Here is a 19,677-nt window from a genome sequence, read left to right on the forward strand (position 1 = left end):
ATGTACGTGCGAGTGTCTTTACCGACATTTGTTGTGTTCACGCTATTATTATCTGTAAGTGTTGTCTCAGAGTTGAGTGTTCTTGTTCGTCTCAGTGATGGTAAAATAACGGAGGAGGATTTAGAGGCGGATAGTGAAAAGGACATCATAACATTGGAGTTCAAGCAGGGGTACGGGACTCTCATCACATTCCTGGCTGATTTCAAGCATGTGAGTAGGCTTCAAATCCATCACTACAATATACAATACTATAAAGGCATGCACTTTGAAAGCCCCAAATGCAGCACTGCAATATATCACAACATCCCAATGCATTTGTATCGCTGTGGTAAGAAAACTGCTAGTCAGTGTATAGAAAATGTATATTCTTTTGAAAATTGTGCATGCACTAAGGAAACACTACCCGAAAATTACACATTTTATGAACATGGGTCATTCTTTGAAGTACCTTGGAGTACCATATATCATAGTACATAAATATCATTATCATGGTATACTATGGTACTGTTACTGTATATATCAAAGTGCCATGGGATTATCAGTATATCCCACCATGGTAACCACCACAGTAATTTTTTGTAAGGGTGATATTCCAAATGTTTGGGTAGCACTTTATTTTACAGCACGTGTACTTTCAGTATACAGTGCTGTGAAAAAGTATTTGCCCCTTTCCTGATTTCTTCTATTTTTGTGTATTTTTCATACTAAATTGTTTTAGATCTTCAAATGAGATATAACATAAAACAAAGGCAACCTGAGTAAACACAAAATACAGTTTTCAAATATATATATATATATATATATTTTATTGAAGCAAAAAAGTTATCCAACACCTATATCACCCATGTGAAAAACGAATTGCCTCCTTAAACTTAATAGCTGGTTGTGCCATCTTTAGCTGCAACAACTGCAACCAAATGCTCCCGATAACTGGAGATCAGTCTTTCACATCGCTGTGGTGGAATTTTGACCCACTCTTCTTTGCAGAACTGCTTTAGTTCAGCCACATTGGAGGGTTTTTGAGCATGAACTGCTCGTTTAAGGTCCTTCCACGGCATCTCAATTGGGTTCAAGTCAAGACTTTGACTAGGCCACTCCAAAACTTTAATTTAGCTTCTTTTGAGCCATTCAGAGGTGGACTTTCTCCTATGCTTTGGATCATTGTCTTGCTGCATAATCCAGTTGCGCCTGAGTTTCAACTCACGGACTGATGACCTGACGTTCTCCTTTAGGATTTTCTGGTAGAGAGCAGAATTCATGTTTCCCTCAATTATTGCAAGTCACCCTGGCCCTGGAGCAGCAAAGCATATGATATTTACCAGCTGTTTATGAATCATGTTATTTATTTTTAAAGGTGTTTTGAGGGGCACTGTTAGCATTCTTATTAAGCTCTAACAATTGTTTCAGCAAGCACATTTTAGCATTAAAGGTGCTGTAAGCGATTTTAGCCGTTCTAGAACTTCCACCAGACTAGCCGTTGATTTAGCCACAACCCTTCTTTCCAGAACCTCACACTCTAAAGAGACGCACACACACAAAAACACTAAAGACCATTGTGTTGGAGCAGATGGAGCTGGGGTGGGTCTCCCTGAGTATTTCGCTGTTCGACCCTGAGCGTTTTGCGGGAGCAGGATACCGTACCGGCACTTATACAAGCATGTATGGGCTGCCCTGTGAACATGATTGACAGGCAGAAAGTCTTCTGATTGGCTAAACAAACAGTCTGACCAGATCTGACTGTTTATAGCAACCAAAAAGGCACAGAATAGGAAACATTTTAGACATTATAATTCAATTCAACCTTTTGCAATTTTGCTGTTTATCCTGAAGTGTAATGCAAGAAACCACTTTAATGAACCAATGCTGTGTAATTTGACTTAGTGTCCAAATATCCCTGGCAGTACATGATGCATGGCCAATAATGCTATTCGGGCAGTGTTTTGTGTGCATGTTTTTTTAAACTCTCATTTTTTAATTTCTTTCTGCGCATTTTCATAGTCACATTTTTCTTTGCATGCCCTTGCTTCATTTTAGAACACTTGATTATCTAATAAAACAAGACAAAATATGCACTGAAGTGAGGACAAAAATATAGACACAGCAAATTCCACGTGATTGTTTTATTTCACATCTAGAGGCCGCAGTTATACTGTAGAACCAAGCTGTTCTAACTGTAGAATCCTCCAGTGCCAACGACAGTGAAACATGGAGAAATAAAATAAAAAAACTGTTGGCAACTATCAGGATAGATAATCGGTAAAACCAATATATTGGTCTACCTCTAGTAAAAATTTAATTTTTGAGGGAAATGCAACCTCTGAATCATGCCCACCATTGTTTATGTGAATGCAATTACTTCCAGGTTTCCAAGGGACCTTAACCCGTGTCTCAGAGGCTGTTCACACAACACGCTATCAGTAGCGCCAGTGGAAAGGAAAACACATTTGAATTAATGGATTACCCTAATTACCAGGACATGTTGAAACACACTAAAGGTGTTTGAAAGCAGCAGCTATAACTAATCTTGTCCTGCAGGCCCCCTGTTTCCTAGAAGACACAGAGTCTCCATGGGACTTGCCTCTCCATAGAGTGTCATTTTGATGATCTCACAGAATACTTGTCCGCCACACACACATTCCTCTGTACTTGCACATTGCTTTTAGTGATGGAATGTCACTTTTTCTGTGATTTAATATCTCTCTGTAACACATTCTTCCAGTCCTTTCAAACAACAGCCACCAGAGTTTGTCCTTCCAGTTTTGGGGGGAAATTAGTCTGTTATATCAATTATAGCTATTATTCCAAAAGCTTAACTTCGTGTGAGCCCGCGTCCTTCTGCGCAGACATTGTGTATTGGCTTCGTTCAAAATGCAAAATTTGATCTCAGTTCAGTAGACTCAGTAAAGGAGGTTGTCTTTGGGAGAAACACCAACAAAAGTACATATGGTAATAGACATTTGCAGATATTCAAAAATATATATGGTGATAATTAACATGCACAATATTGTTATCGTGAGCACTTCTAGATAACCTATTAACCAAATTGTTTAGATTTTTCTGAATGCACTGTAGCATTTCCATCAATAAATCAACATTCCCAACACTCTAGCTCTTAGAGTAATCAGAAGATATACCAAACTACTTGGAAACTCTCAAATTCATGTTTCTTTTTCAATTAAACTTTCCTTCAAAATCTTACCATTGTTGTTACTTGTTCGTTTACATTGAAAATAAACTGTAATTATTAGATAAATGCAAAATAGAAGCATTGGACTCAGACTTTTGAAAGCCACCATGTCTCTTTGAATCTTATATGGTTTGATCTTTGCAAATGTAATTTCTTTGTGATCTTTTAATTTAAAAAGAACAAAATAAATAACTAAATCTTGTAATTAGGAACAACAATAAAGTTTATTTGTCTTTCAACTTGTTTTGTAATTCAATACTGTATACTGGGATAATACAGTATACCGTGATAAATGCTTCAGCAATTATCGTGAAATGTAAATTTGATACCGTCACATCCCTATCTGGTAAGAAACCTAATGAAGTTTTTACATTGAAATTTGTATGAATCAAAAGATTAGAGTCTTTAGTTTCATCCGTTATGCCATTTTTAATATTTGAGGGATTTATCATGAAACAGCATGCTGTTAAACACAATGAACACTATAGTGGACAATAGCGCTAATGTTTCATTAGAAATCCTATATTCACAGTGCAATTTCACACTGAGAAAAAAAAAATAGCTTTTAGAGGCTTTTATATGGAGTTAGTATGAAAATAAGGTGCATGCTTCAGCACTGGCTATCGATTGTTTGTTTGACAGTCCAAAGAGAGAACACTGAGATTTTATTGCCAAAGTAGAAAAAAAAAAATACTGTAGCATAAAAGTCATATCAAGTCAAGTAATTTTTATTTGTATAGTTTTTTTTTATTATTATTATTATTTGTGCTTTTCCTAATACACATTGTTCCAAAGCAGCTTTATGGAAATGTAGCTGTAATCTCTGTAATGTCTCAAAAACACGAATAACCAACACTCCTGGAAACATAATAAACATTTTGATTTAAAAAAAAAAAACAAAAAACACATTTAAATGACTTTCTATAGCTTGGTATTATTTAAAATTTCACAACTTGGTCCCGCTGTCCACATATGTGGACATACGTTTTTAGGAAAACTAATTGCTCTAGATTTTTATTTAATTTAATTTAATTTTTTATTTTTTATTTTTTTATTTTTATTAGGTGCTACTAGTTACACATCAAAAAAGGAAATGGAAAATGCACACAGCAGTCACGTCTGGGTCTCTGGAGGTTATACACAGTGACCATATTCAGTGTGAATGCCATTAGAATGAGGCATTCCAGGCACTGGATTGAGGCTGGAAAAAAGAAGAATTGGTGGAGTGAAAGAGAGGCTGTATTCTTGGTTATGTCCATATGGGAGCAGTTGGCCTGCTTTGCTGTGGGTTAGATTTTGGGTCTGGGAAAAGATCAGCTAGTGCTCTGGGTCGTGGTAAGAGGTTAAGCTTGAGTTTCATGTGCTCTGGATGGCTGGTCTGTTTATAGTTTTAAGAGGGCCTCTGTTTCCCTTTCAGTGTTTAGAGTGATTTGTTTAATAAGTTTGGACTGGGATGCCTCCTGCTGTCAGTCAGCTTATTTGTTCACATTGATTATAATTCCTCATTCTTATGCTGTTAATGGAACTTCAAAAAAAAAAAAAAAAATGTCTGTTTGAAACTAAGAAATAAAATAATAAATTTCATGAGGTTTATGCTTAAAACAAGTAAAAAAAATTCTGCCAATGGAACAAAATATTTCAACAAAATACACAGATATTCAAGATATATTCACATCCTCTGAAAATAAGTCCTGATATCTTTCCTAAATGTACCTTTAGGATGTGTAGATATATTTAGTAGAAAACAAGGTTGTTGGTTTTTTCTAATTATTTTTTATTTTATTTTGCTTCTTAGCTAGATGTGTCTTGCTTAAGGATATGTAGATATTTTTACTGGAAAATTTTGTTTGTTTGTTTGTTTGTTAGTTATCTTTTTCTTTGCAATTTAGCTTCTTAGCTAATAGTATTGAGGATGTGTAGACAGTTTTAGTGGAAAAAAATATTTTTTTATTGGTAAAGGATTTATTTTATTTTTTATTTATTTTTTAAATTTTGCTTCTAAATGTATCTTAAGGATGTGTAGATATTTTTAATGGAAAACAAGGATTTTGTTTTAGAATTTTTGCTATTTTCATTCTTAGCTAAATGGATTTCGCTTAAGTATATGTAGATATTGTTTACTGAAAAATGATTTTTTGCATTTTGCAATTTAAAAATTATTTTTTATTTTTTATTTATTTATTATTTATTTTTTTGCTTCTTAGCTAAATGTATCATGCCTAAAGGTGCACTCAGTAATTTTTCCCCATTAAAAAGATGAGGACTCTAGTAATATCAGTAACCTTCTAAAAGCTGTTACTTTTATTCTACATGGGGCAGGGGTGCCCTCATGGAGGCTGCCATTTTAGAATCACATGACCAGCTCACTGCTCACTTAATCTCAGTAACCGTCTTGTTATTGGATGCTTTCACTCTTGGATTAAATTAGTAATGGCTGACTGTGAATAGTGAATCTCTACAATGGCATCAGTCAGTGCCGTGCACAGGACTCAGCAGGGACAGGGGCGAAAGGATAAAAAAGGGCACTGATTTTTTATTTTATTTATTTATTTATTTATTTATTTATTATTATTTTATTTAAAAAGGAGCACTTATATATATATATATATATATATATATATATATATATATATATACTTAACTAATTCTTTGCTTTTTGAGTATTTAAGCATTTTTCTTGTATTATATACATAAATGTTTTCTATCATTTCCTTTTTGACAAATAATAGCCTATTCTGTTATATTCCTAACAAAAAGCACTATATTTTACACTTTTTCTTTTCCAGACATGGTCTTTGATAATAGTTTTGACATGTGTCATAGTAAAACCATGGTATTTTTTGAAGTATCTTGGAGTACCATGACAGTATCATGAAATATGAATATAAACATTCAGTACCATGGTGTTATAACATGTGTCTTATATATATATATATATATATATATATATATATATATATATATATATATATATATATATATATATATCAGAATCAGAATCAGCTTTATTGCCAAGTATGCTTACACATACAAGGAATTTGTCTTGGTGACAGGAGCTTCCAGTGTACAACAACACAAAAACAATACAAAAACAGCAGCAAGACATAGATAATAATAAAAAATAAAAAAAAATTGTTATACACATACATACATACACACACAGACACACACATACATACATACACACATACACATACGTAGTGCAATCTAATATAAATCTGTTATCTGTTATGTACAGTGCAAATACAAATCTGTTATGTACAGTGCAAATTTTATTTTATTTATTTTTTTACAGAGGAATGAAATGGCAGAAGAGGTTGGATGTGTTGGATAAATATAAGAAAGACTAAACTGTGTATTGCACATAGTTATTGCTCAATGGGGCAATTTAACTTTTCATGAGATGGATAGCCTGAGGGAAAAAACTGTTCCTGTGCCTGACGGTTCTGGTGCTCAGTGCTCTGAAGCGTTGGCCAGAAGGCAACAGTTCAGAAAGGTAGTGGGCAGGGTGAGTGGGTTCCAGAGTGATTTTTTCCAGCCTTTTTCCTCACTCTGGAAGTGTATAGGGGGGTGCAGGGGGCAACCAATAATCCTCTTAGCAGTTCGAATTGTCCTTTGTAGTCTTCTGATGTCTGATTTTGTAGCTGAACCAAACCAGACAGTTACTGAAGTGCAGAGGACAGACTCAATGACCGCTGAGTAGAACTGTATCAGCAGCGCCTGTGGCAGGTTGAACTTCCTCAGCTGGCAAAGGAAGTACAACCTCTGCTGGGCCTTTTTCACAATGGAGTCAATGTATGTCTCCCACTTCAGGTCCTGTGAGATGGTAGTGCCCAGGAACCTGAATGACTCCACTGCTGCCACAGTGCTGTTTAGAATGGTGAGGGGGTCAGTTTTGGGGTGTTTCTCCTAAAGTTCACAATCATCTCCACCGTTTTGAGCGTGTTCAGCACAAGGTTGTTTTGACTGCACCAGACAGCCAGCTGTTTAACCTCCCTTCTGTATGCAGACTCATCGTCATCTCGGATGAGGCCAATGACAGTGGTGTCGTCTGCAAATTTCAGGAGCTTGACAGAGGGGTCCTTGGCGATGCAGTCATTGGTGTAGAGGGAGAAGAGTAGTGGGGAGAGCACACATCCCTGGGGGGCACCAGTGCTGATTGTACAGGTGCTAGAAGTGAGTTTCCCCTGTCTCACAAACTGCTGCCTGTCCGTCAGAAAGCTGGTAATCCACTGACAGATAGACATGGGAACAGAGAGTTGGTGTAATTTATTCTGGAGTATAGCTGGGATGATGGTGTTGAAAGCCAAACTGAAGTCCACAAAAAGGATTCTTGCATATGTCACTGGTCTGTCCAGATGTTGCAGGATATGATGCAATACCATGTTGACTGCATCATCCACAGACCTGTTTGCTCGATAAGCAAATTGAAGGGGATCTAGAAAGGGTCCAGTGATGTTCTTCAGGTGGGCCAACACCAGTCTCTCAAATGATTTCATGACCACAGACGTCAGGGCGACAGGTCTGTAGTCATTAAATCCTGTGATTTTTGGTTTCTTTGGGACAGGAATAATGACTGAGCATTTGAAGCAGCATGGGACTTCACACTGCTCCAGTGATCTATTGAAGATCTGTGTGAAGATGGGGGCCAGCTGGTTAGCACAGGATCAAAGACACGCTGGTGAGACACCATCTGGGCCTGAAGCTTTCCTCGTCTTTTGTTTCCGAAATACGCGGCTCACATCATCTTCACAGATCTTAAGTGCAGGTTGAGTAGCAGGAGGGGGGAGGAGGGGCATTGCAGGAGGTGTTGGTGTTTGTGTGTAGTGAAGGTCAGAGTGGGGTGTAAGACTGGGCATTTCAAATCTGCAGTAGAACACATTCAGGTCGTCAGCCAGTTGTTGGTCCACCACAGGGTTGGGGGTAGGAGTCCTGTAATTTGTGAGTTGTTTCATGCCACTCCACACTGATGCAAGGTCGAATGTTCAGCAGTTTGTCTCTGGTAAAACTGATTGGAAAAAGATTACTAAACACAGGACAAACAAACAAACAAAAACAACAAAACAATAGGAGCGCTTCACACCGAGGCGGACATCCGTGGCACCATCATGATGTATATATATATATGCAGGCTGCTCTCTGCACCTCGGAGTGAGTAGGGCATAGGCAGGATCACATGCGATGAGAATACGCCCCCAAACTTCTGTAGCGTTCTGTTAAAGGCACCTTCGCTTAATTTTCTTTAATACATCCGCGATTTACAAAGAAACCTCATAATAACACATTATTACTGTTATTGTGAGATTATTTATTTTGCAAATGAAAGAGGCAAGGGCTTGCATCCCTGCTGCCCCCGTTCTGTGCACATCACAGGCATCAGTAAATGAAACTATTGATTCTGAATGATGCTGCATCCACACCACTAGGTGTCACTGTAAGTCCAAGATGACACAAACAAAAAGTTTATGAGTGCACCTTTAAGGATATGTAGATACTTTTAGCATAAAACAAGGATTTTTTTCTTGCTGTATATGCAGTTTATATTCTTCTAAAGTTTGTCTAGAATAAGGCAAAACATCCACCCCACTCTTGTGAAATCTATCATAATAGCTTTATTACATTGTTGTAATGCATGATTGCCTTATGCTTGTGTGTCTAAGCACACATTTTATATGACTTTGTTTCAAATAGCATTTGAAGATCTTTCACGCACTTTTGCTCAGGGAGCCAGAGAGGGGTCAGACACAGTACCAGGCTCTCTGCTTCATCTCCTGGTTGGATCATGGAGAGCTCATCCCCACTGAAGCCATGGTCAGACTCAGACAGGTCAGTCAGGTCATAATTCCAAGAATTTTAAACATTAAAAAACAAGGATTTACTTCATTTCAAAAGTATAGACAATTGTTAAACGAGATGTGTGATAAAATTGCTCATTAACAATGTCTGGGCAAAGTTATACTCAATCATGACCTGTCATTGCTGTGTAAAGTTGGAGAACCGTGTAGCTTACGGCAGGATACTAGAAACAGCTGTTTACAAAAATCATCTTACATAAATTAACCAGACGATCATCTGACTAGTAGTCCCACAATTCAAAGAACAATTCAGAAAACTTTGCTGCTAAAATAACACATTTTTGTATGAAAGAATTAATAAAAACTTTATTTAACAAAAATACAAACTTCACATAACTGATTTTAAACCCTCCGGAAAGCTTGCAACATAAACTTCCATTGTAAGTGCATTACTGCAAACATAATTTGTTTATTTTTTATAAATTAAGGATTTTAAATTATTTTCTGTGGTCATCATGTTGATAACATTTTAACTAGTGTGAAAAACGCAACATATGCTGGCGACTGTCAATGGTGGACATGAACGCATTGATCAACATGAGTCTTTTCTGGCACCTCAGTACACACATACAAAATGTGTGCAGGGATGTGCAAGACCTAATATACACACGGCAGCAAGATGTCAAGCACTGGGTGGACAGAGGTCAGAGGGGCTCTATTGAGTATTCTTACAAGAATTATTGAGACTTTCAGTAACATTGATGTTATACTGAATTCAGACAGCACATTAACAAATACATAGTAAACATGGACATAATAAAAAGTCTTGATATACACTTTTTGTCCAAACCAGACCAAATGACAGACTTTTCTTTGGTCACTTGGTTTCTGTTGTGTTGTGCTGGGTGGCCCGGTCCACAGTGAAATCACATAGTTTTAAAATCCTACTCCAAATTACTGTATATTAAATATCAAATATGTTCTAATCAACTGAGATTTTGTCAAGTCATAGAAATTAATTAATTATTAATTACTTGCAACTCCAATTCCAAAAAAGATGGGACGGTATGCAAAATGGCAATAAAAACAAAAAGAAGTGGTTTGTAAATGTTCTTTGAAAATGAGGTACTTCATGTTCTACCTAATTCACTGCATAGCTTTTTGAAAGGATACGTTTTTGTCTGAAATTGATGCCTGCAACACATTCCAAAAAAGCTAAGTCAGGGACAATTTAGGACTAATAACCAGTGTTGGGTAAGTTACTCTAAAAAGTAATTCATTACTAACTACTAATTATATCTTCTACAGTGTAATTAGATTACTGTACTAATTACTCTGTCTGAAAAGTAATTGCGTTACTTATTACTAATTACTTTCTAAAACCCTTATCAACCTCGACCAGATGAAAAATACAAGACATGAAACTGTTCTATAATTAAATGACTAAAAAATTAAGAGTAATCACTTACTTTACTTTTTTTGATGAAATAGTAATTTAATTACAGTAATTCATTACTTAGTAATGCATTACACCCAACACTGCTAATAACAATCTGACGAGTTGAAGTAACAAGGTGATGTGAAACAGGTGAGGCGATCATGTTATAGTATGTAACAAGTCTTCAAAAAAAGGGTAGCCCTTCAAGAGCACAGAAGGGCCGAGGCCAATATGCCAACAGATGCATGAGCAAATAATCCAGCACTTTGAGAACAATGTTCCCCAAAGACAAATTGGAAGGATTTTGGGTATTTCACCCTCTAAAGTGCACAATATAGTTAAAAGATTCAAGGGCAAGACAAAAACCACTTCTGAATGTGCGTGATCTCTGATCCCCCAGACGTCACTGTCTTAAAAACGTCATGGTTACTTTCGTAACCTCCGTTCCCTGATGGAGGGTATGAGACATTGTGTCGATGTGGTGACACTAGGGGTCACTCTTGGGAGCCCGAAACACCTCTGCTTTTTTGAAAAAAGGCCAATGAGAATTGGCGAGTGGAATTTGCATGCCACTCCCCCGGACATACGGGTATAAAAGGAGCTGGTATGCAACCATTCAGGTTTTGTGCTGAGGAGCTGAGACAAGGTCCCGGCCATTTCATTGTGTAGTTCAGCGTTGTGGCAAGAGGGACACAACGTCTCATTCCCTCCATCATGGAATGGAGGTTACGAAAGTAACCATGACGTTCCCTATCTGTCACTCACTTGACGTTGTGTCGATGTAGTGACACTAGGGGTCCCTATACAAAACGCCACAACTAGCTGAACTGTGTTACATGAAGTGGCGGTGTGTGAGGGGCAGACTGCTGTATGCCTCGTAGCCAGCACACCAGGCCATCATGTAACCTCCCCCAATGCTCTTTATGAGCATCGAACAGTCCTTCAGGAACAAGTCGACTGCTCAACAAATAGGGACAGGCTTGCCCAGCCGAGGCCTCTTTTCCTTCTCTTTCCTCCCCAAAAAGAGTGGAATTTGTTAACTGACTGGGAGCCCTAAGTGTCTACATCGGGGGAGGTGTCACTCCCAAGGGGAAGACACCGCGGAGACCACACCCCGACCCGCCCTGTCGCGAGGAGCGTGAGATCCGAGAACCATGTCTGGGTGGGCCAGTAGGGTGCTACTAGGATGACCTGCACCCCGTCCTCCCTGACCTTGCACAGGGTCTGTGTGAGTAGCCTCACTGGGGGAAAAGCGTATTTGCGTAGTACAGGGGGCCAGCTGTGTGCCAGCGCATCTATACCGAGGGGTGCCTTGGTCAGGATGTATCAGAGCGGGCAGTGGGAGGATTCCCAGGAAGCAAACAGGTCTACCTGTGCTCGACCGAATCGACTCCAAATCAGCTGGACCACCTGAGGGTGGAGTCTCCACTTTCCCCTGAGGGTAACTTGACGTGACAGCGTGTCCGCTACGGTGTTGAGGTCGCCCAGGATGTGAGTGGCTCGTAGTGACTTGAGGCGCAGCTGACCCCAGAGGAGGAGACGGCGGGCGAGTTGTGACAACCGAAGGGGGTGTAGACCACCTTGGCGGTTGATGTATGCTACCATCGCTGTGGACGCCGCTGGAGCGCCATACCTGCCAAAATGGGATGGTGGACGGTGGTCGTGACGACGGTCGTGCGCACCGGATATGTGACCCAGGAGACAATCGAACAATTCTTTTGTCAGGCGTTTGGGTGCCGCAGGCTCCTGGGCATGCGGTGACAAATGATTCTCCTCCCGGCCCTCCACTGGGGGAAGGAGTGGTCTGTCCACCAGCCCCAGAGAAGTGGATCTCCTTGCCCCTGGGTCGCCCATCTCGGGGGTGCTTTGAAGCCTTCCTCGGGTTCTTAGCAGCCGACCGCAAGACGGGTGTCATCTGCTTCCTGCGGAGGGCTCCACACCGAAGCCGGGCCATGGGAGTGGGCTGCGGCGGAGCCAGTGTTGTTGCTGCAGGAGGACGCCCTTGGCGACGAGCAGACAGGGTGCGGGGTCTTAAGCCACGCCGGGGCAGGATATGTTGTAAAACCTCCGTCTGCTTCTTCACCACCGAGAACTGCTGTTCAAAGTCCTCGACGGCATCGCCAGACAGGCCAACCGGGGAAATGGGGGCGTCAAGGAACCGTGCCATGACTGCTTCTCGCATCTCGACCAAGTTGAGCCAAAGGTGGCGCTCCTGGACCATCAGGGTGGACATCGCCTGCCTGAGAGACCGCACCATGACCTTCGTTGCCCGGAGAGCAAGGTCGGTCGCCGAGCGCAGTTCCTGCATCAATCCCAGGTCAGAACTACCCTCGTGCAGTTCTTTTAGCGCCTTGGCTTGGTGTACTTGCAGGAGAGCCATGGCATGCAGGGCGGAGGTGGCTTGTCCAGCAGCACCGTAGACTCCAGCCGCCAGGGACGACGTAAACCTACAGGCCCCAGACGGGAGTCTCGGGCACCCACGCCAGGTGGTGGCGCTCTGCGGACACAAGTGTACTGCGAGCACCTTGTCCACCTGGGGGATCACCGAGTACCCCCTGGCCGCTCCGCCATCGAGGGTAGCGAGAGCGGGGGAGCTGAAAGACCGGGACCGGGCAGTAAAAGGTGCCTCCCACGATCTTGTCAGCTCCTCATGCACTTCCGGGAAGAAAGAAATGGGGGTGGGGCATGGCTGTGGGTGGCGCCCCGTGCCCAGGAACCGATCATCGAGCCGCGAGGGTTCAGGGGAGAGTGGGGGGTTCCACTCTAGCCCGATGCTCGCGGCCGCCCGGGAAAGCACGTCCGTCATTTCCGTGTCAGTGTGAAGAAGCCGAGCCGAAGCCTCTGGGTCAGACTGGATGAGCCCGCTCTCCGATGCTGCGCTCGTTAACTCACAGCTCTGAATGAGAAGTCGAACTCGCGCTGAGATGAGCCGCCGGTCTCGTGCGAGAGCCCAATCGGGGCAAGCGAGCGTGCTGGGGAATGGGAGGTCCGTGGGGGCATACCCGGCGGAGGTGGTCCCACTGATGTCCCCAAATCGCCCCCAGTGCAAACCGACGTGGCCTCAAACCCGTAGGTAGAAGGACCGGTGCGGGGAACTGCTGGGTTGGCCGCGACCGCAACGTTGCCATGGTCATGTTCTCGCAATGAGGACATGACTCATCCACAAACTATGTCTCCGCATGGACAGTGCCCAGACATGTAAGACAGCGATCATTGCCATCAGAAGCGGACAGATAACGACCGCAACCAGGAATAACACACAAAAGGAAAGACATCTTTAAAAAGATGTTCCGTGTGTGCTGCTCTTTCAGAAAGATATACTCTTTTAGAATATACTCTTTTAAATGTTCTGCTGAAGCGCCCATGGGCGTTCTCTGCAAACCACAGATGCAGAGGGGGAGAAGCCACTGAAATGGGGCGTAAGATCCAGCAGAGAGAGGTGAGTGAACTCGCCGGATGAATTCAGCTCAATGAATAGAACCGCTCGGCTCCGAAGAGAAAATCTGAATGAGTGGTTGCATACCAGCTCCTTTTATACCCGTATGTCCGGGGGAGTGGCATGTAAATTCTTTTTTCAAAAAAGCAGAGGTGTTTCGGGCTCCCAAGAGTGACCCCTAGTGTCACTACATCGACACAACGTCGAGTGAGTGACAGATAGGGAAACATCATTCATCTGTAATGGATATCATGAACATGTGCTTGGGATAACTTTAGTAAACCTTTGTTAGTCAACACCACTCGCCGCTGCATCCACAGATGCAAGTTAAGACTTTACTATGCAAAGCAGAAGCCATACATCAACACTGTCCAGAAGCTCTGCCAACTTCTCTGGGTTCGGTCTCATCTGAGATGGAAAATAGAACAGTGAATCGTGTTTTGTGTCCAACGAGTCCACATATTAAATAGTTTAAAAAACAAAAAACAACAAAAAAACAGTTGTCGTGTTCTCTGGGCCAAAGAGGAAAAGGACCATCCAAGCTGTTTTCAGCATCAGCTCCAAAAGCAAGTGATGCCCATGGTATGGGTAACTTGCAAATCTGTGAGAGCAACATTAATTCAGAAAGATATGTAAAAATTTTAGAGCAACAAATGCTGCCATCCAGATGCCGTCTATTCCAGGGACGTCCCTGCATTTTCCATCAGGACAACGTCAAACCACATACTGCCCAGATTATAAGTGTATGGTGGCTTAGGCAGAGAGTGCGGGTGCTAGATTGGCCTGCCTGCAGTCCTGACCTGTCTCCAATTGAGAATGTGTGGTGCATTATAAAGCACACCATATGGCAATGAAGGCCCTGTACAATTGTGCAACTGAAGACCTGCATAATGGAGGAAAGGGGGGAAATTACGCTTGCTAAACTTTTGGTAAACAAGCAGTCATGTGATTTGAAATGAGAGTATATTAAAAACAAAACAAAAACAAAAAATCACAAGGTAAAAAAATCAAATCATGTGTTGTTGTAGTGCTTTTAATATAGCACAGGTTGAATAGATCACACAAATGTGTTTTTATTGGCATTTTGCACACTGTACCAACTTCATTGTATCATAAGCTAACAATAAACAATATATTTTTACTGCATTTATTAATTTTGATTAATGATCATTAAAAAAAACAATTATTAAACATTAAACTTTCAGTTTAAAAAAAATAAACACATTAGTATACTGTATGTTGAAATAAACATGAACTAAGATTAATAAGAGCTTTAAAAGTATTGTTTATTGTTAATGAATACAACCTTATTTTAAAGTGTTACCATAAAATCTTTAAAGTTATGGTAATATATGTTGTGGCTGTGCTCAGCTCTACAATATTTCATTGGTTAGAAATTGCTTTTTGTGAGTGCCATCTCTATTAAATTATTTTTAAAAATCCTTAGCCAGTAATCACAGATGAGGTGAATAGTCATGGAAATTCATTGATTAAAAGGTGTGGGAACTTTATGGGCAGAAGAATGACTTATATCGTGCATGGTTAGGACATGTATTTGCCGGAATCTGTTTCTCTTTACAGGGATCGAGGGCTCAAAATTCGAGGTTCTTCCCTAGAGTGTGGATGTGAGTGGCTTACAGAGCTGCAGTTCCACAGCACACCCGTGGCAGCCCTGCGCCTGCAGTTACAGGTTCAATCTGGAGTGGTTCCCCTGTCAGCTGAAGTGTTGTCGGGGTCAGGGGCCCAGCTCGTACAAGTGTGGCATCAAGAGCTGCAGCTAAAGCTACTGATTTGACTTAAGCAGCTGTGCCTTTGGACGGATGACACTCAATAGCACCTGTGAGAAAGAAAAAGCACTTTTCTCTAAATGGTGCTTTTCTGTGGGGGAAATATTTTTATGAGGTACTAAAACAAAGCTACAAAGGAATGTCTCTTTATTGTCGATGGTACTGAAAATGTCACAATTTTAAAGGTTTTTTAAAATAAAATAAAAAAATAACTATATTATAGGTAGATTGAAATTTCATCCTGAGTAATTTGTTACTTTGAGGAATAATTTTGATGAGATTATTTTGACATTTTTTATGCATTTTATTGTAGACTTTTTGTCTTAACAGGGAACTATCCCTAACCTAGTGTCTTAGAAGTGTAACATAGCTGACTGGTTACAAGAATGGATATTTTGACATGGGTTCTTTTCACTTTTGTGCATCACTACAATGGTTCCTCAGGGCAGGAAATGGTGTTTTTGTGCTTACGTCGTAAGTTAATTCTGCCTTAAGGCAGCTGTCTTGTAGCTCTTGCTTTGATTCTGTTTACAGTAGATTTTTTGCTGAATTTCTACATATCAGAATATTCGAATGTTCAAGTTTTGCTTTCCATTACATCTCGTATGTTGAGGAAATCATTTTTATAAAGGAGAGTGTTTTGATAAATATTCATATCTAATTGTGAGAAATGTTTTACTGATGTCTGAACGTGTCTCTTCAAGTTATCCTTTCGTTAATTCATTTTTTATGCCCTTTTCACTTATTTACCTTAAAGTTTATCCTTATTGCCTTCACTTTAAATCAACAGACACCTGAGCAAAATAACCTTGTTTACAAATGGCAATATTATATACTATCATACAAGCTTTTAAAACTATTCAGACTGTGAGGTTAAGAATGTAAAACTTTAACAAAAGGTTTATGTGGCAGCTAAGACAGTGTCTCTGGATGTATTTGTGATGTCTATTTATTGGAAATGAATTCAGCTGATGCCAAATTTCTAACTCTCAGCAAAGTTTCTCTCTATAGGCTTGACTAATTCTGATTTACATTTCAATTGCAACTGTCTTCTGAATGGAAATATCTTTTGTTTTCTTTTGTGATATACATTATGGTGTATGAGCTCCAGTCATGGCTTTCTAATAGTCCACTATTCTTTTCATATTAAAGGCTTTTCCTTCCTATTGTTTACTTGACAGCGCATACAACACTGTATCCTGTTATCATTTATTCTGAATTTGTTTTGTTTTTGAAGTACTCTGCAACATTTATGATAGGTGATTGGATTAATATGGTTCTGTATGCAGTATAACTTCTGTTTTTAGCTTTAGTCTTGACATGAATGCTCAGGCATGTGTCTCTGCATTACTAATGAAGTTTTCAAACAGACACAGCCAAAAATTAATAAAACAAAAAAAAAAAAAGCATTTTTACTGTCAGTATCTTACAAAATATGTTTTTTATGCTATAAAGTTTTCACAATTGAGCAATCAGTGTTTTGCATATTTTCTGAGACTTACAAAATTAATATTCTGACCAATTTTAAACCAAATTTGACCCTGAAATATTTGAACCATATGCATGAACAATGATAAGTAATGGAAAATAATGCTTTGCTAATGTCTGTCTTTACAGAAATTGAATACTGCCCTCTTATGTAAATGCAGCGGAATGCTGAGGCTGAATGGTGTGACCGTAAACTCATCTTGGGACAAGGATGAAAGTGTAAAACTAACTGTAAATTATTTTGATCTGTTAAGTTATGAATATAATGTATGTTATAACTGTATAACAAACATCTGGTATGCATCCGCAAATGTCTCAATTAAAGAAGAGACTGGGGCTAGTTGTCATACTTTTTACTTCTGTGAATATTTCTCTGGGAGGTTTATTTTTGAAAGCCACATACTGTAGGGTGCAACAGGGCTAAAGGAATCAAAAAGTTGTCCAATAAGTGAAATGATAGTGATTGCTGTAAAAAAAAAAAAGCCCCCTGTTCAGGGGCTTCAGCCCCCATAAAAAAAAAGTGGGGAGATTAGATTTATTATGAAAAATGTTCAATTTGGGCTCACATTGACTCATCCAATCGCAATGGAGATTCATTTGTTTATCAAATACTTGAGATGTTATGAAATGCCAAATGTGATTGAAATTAACAGGAAATAGTTAACCCTTTTCTGAAGTAATTAATTTGAAAAAGCATTATCTTATTTGTTATATAAAAAAGCATCTTGTTGTCTCAAAAGTATTTGCATAAGTTGACAAATTTTGCCCTCAAACTATTGCCCCATATTTACACAAAATCACTATAACCTCCCTCACCACCCTTTTAAATTTTTTATCAAAACAACCTTCTGTTATAATTTATATATATATATATATATATTTAAATTTTTCAATCTTCAAATTTTCCTTTAAGGAACAGTTCACCCAAAAATGAAAATTCCCTCATGCATCCCAGATTTTCTTTCTTCTGCTGAACACAAGTATTTTTAGAAAAATATCCCAGCTCTGTAGGTCCATACAATGCAAGTGAATGGTGACCAGAAATTTGGAGGGCCTAAAAGCACATAAAAGCAGCATAAAAGTAATCCATGCAACTCCGGTGGTTTAATCCGTGTCTTCTGAAGCGATATGATTGGTTTGGGTAAGAAACAGATCAATATTTAAGCTCTTTTCTACTTTAAATCTCCACTTTCACTTCTGCATTCTTTTTCTTCTGTTTTTGGTGATTCACATTCTTTGTGCATATTGCCACCTACTGGGCAGGAAGGAGAATTTATAGTAATAAAGGACTTAAATATTGGTCCATTTCTCACCCACACTTATCATATCGCTTCTGGAGACATTGATTTAAACAGTGGATTCTTATGGATTACTTTTATGCTGCCTTTATGTGCTTTTTGGAGCTTCAGAATATTGGTACCCATTCATTTGTATGGACCTACAGAGCTGAAAAAAAAATTCTTCTAAAAAATCTTTGTGTTCTGAAAGAAAGTCATACACATCTGGGATGGCATGAGGGTGAGTAAATGATGAGACTTTTTTCATTTTTTGGCTGAACTATCCGTCTTAAGCCCCGTTTTACCCTTCTTTAAAGTCTTGACTACAGAAAGCTATGAACATTTCTACCGTTACTGCCCATGAAAAAGAGACATTTTACTGAACACACATTGAAATTTTTTGAACAGTGGTGTAACTACAGAGCAGGGTGTGCAGCCACACTGGGGCCCGACGGCAAAAACGACTGAGGGGATACCCCTCCCAACACCCCTTAAGGCATCAAATGACTGAGGGGACCACACCACTAATATGTTGCACACTATTTTGTTTGAAACCAACATACAAAAATACTGCTAGAGACAACACATAATTATGAAATTGGACTTTTGGCTCAGAATCTAATAGTTACTGATATAGCCTGTGAGACAACTAGCCCCGATCTCCCCTAATCACTGAAGCTGTCTTCAATGCATTATAAATGGTGTTACTCTCATGTAGTTTATGTGAGAGCCAGAATAGAACTAGCCACTAGAGGGCAATGTACACAGGTGGTGAGTGTGGTGCTTGGGAACAGGTGCAGTAGATAAGCAAAGATCAAGTACAGGTGGTGGGAGTATGCGGTTCTTACCATTGCCATGTATTGGTTATTTTCTTAAGTAAAGTTTTTATTGTGATGGATTATACCCTTTTTCATTTATGTAAACACATTATCTTTATTAAATGGTCAATAATCATCTTATACTCTTCAATGTAACCTAGACTCTGTGCACTAGAAAATGCATGTACTGCATGATAATCTATGGGCCAATTCATGATTACTTGTTTGTGCTTAGAATCGTATATTTAAGACTGAATTAATATCTGATTACTATCTTTACAAAATGGATACATGCATTATATTTCTGCCTATGGCCCTTCAGTTTTGCTCTGTCATGACAGTCAGCGCACTTTGCGCGAGAAACAGCAATCTTTCAAACATTTGAATGTTCCCCGTGACTGTGATTCCAGTGTAAATACAGTCATGTCGCAACTGTGCATTAAAAAGTCTG

General features: G+C 39.6%; 1 pseudogene; it reads left to right on the forward strand.

The window, feature by feature from the left end:
* LOC127437089 (out at first protein homolog) lies at positions 1 to 15,637 on the forward strand (annotated as a pseudogene).
* The last annotated feature ends 4,040 nt before the right edge of the window (positions 15,638 to 19,677 follow it).

This window comes from Myxocyprinus asiaticus, chromosome 4 (genome assembly GCF_019703515.2).
Source record: "Myxocyprinus asiaticus isolate MX2 ecotype Aquarium Trade chromosome 4, UBuf_Myxa_2, whole genome shotgun sequence".
Lineage (NCBI taxonomy): Eukaryota > Metazoa > Chordata > Actinopteri > Cypriniformes > Catostomidae > Myxocyprinus > Myxocyprinus asiaticus.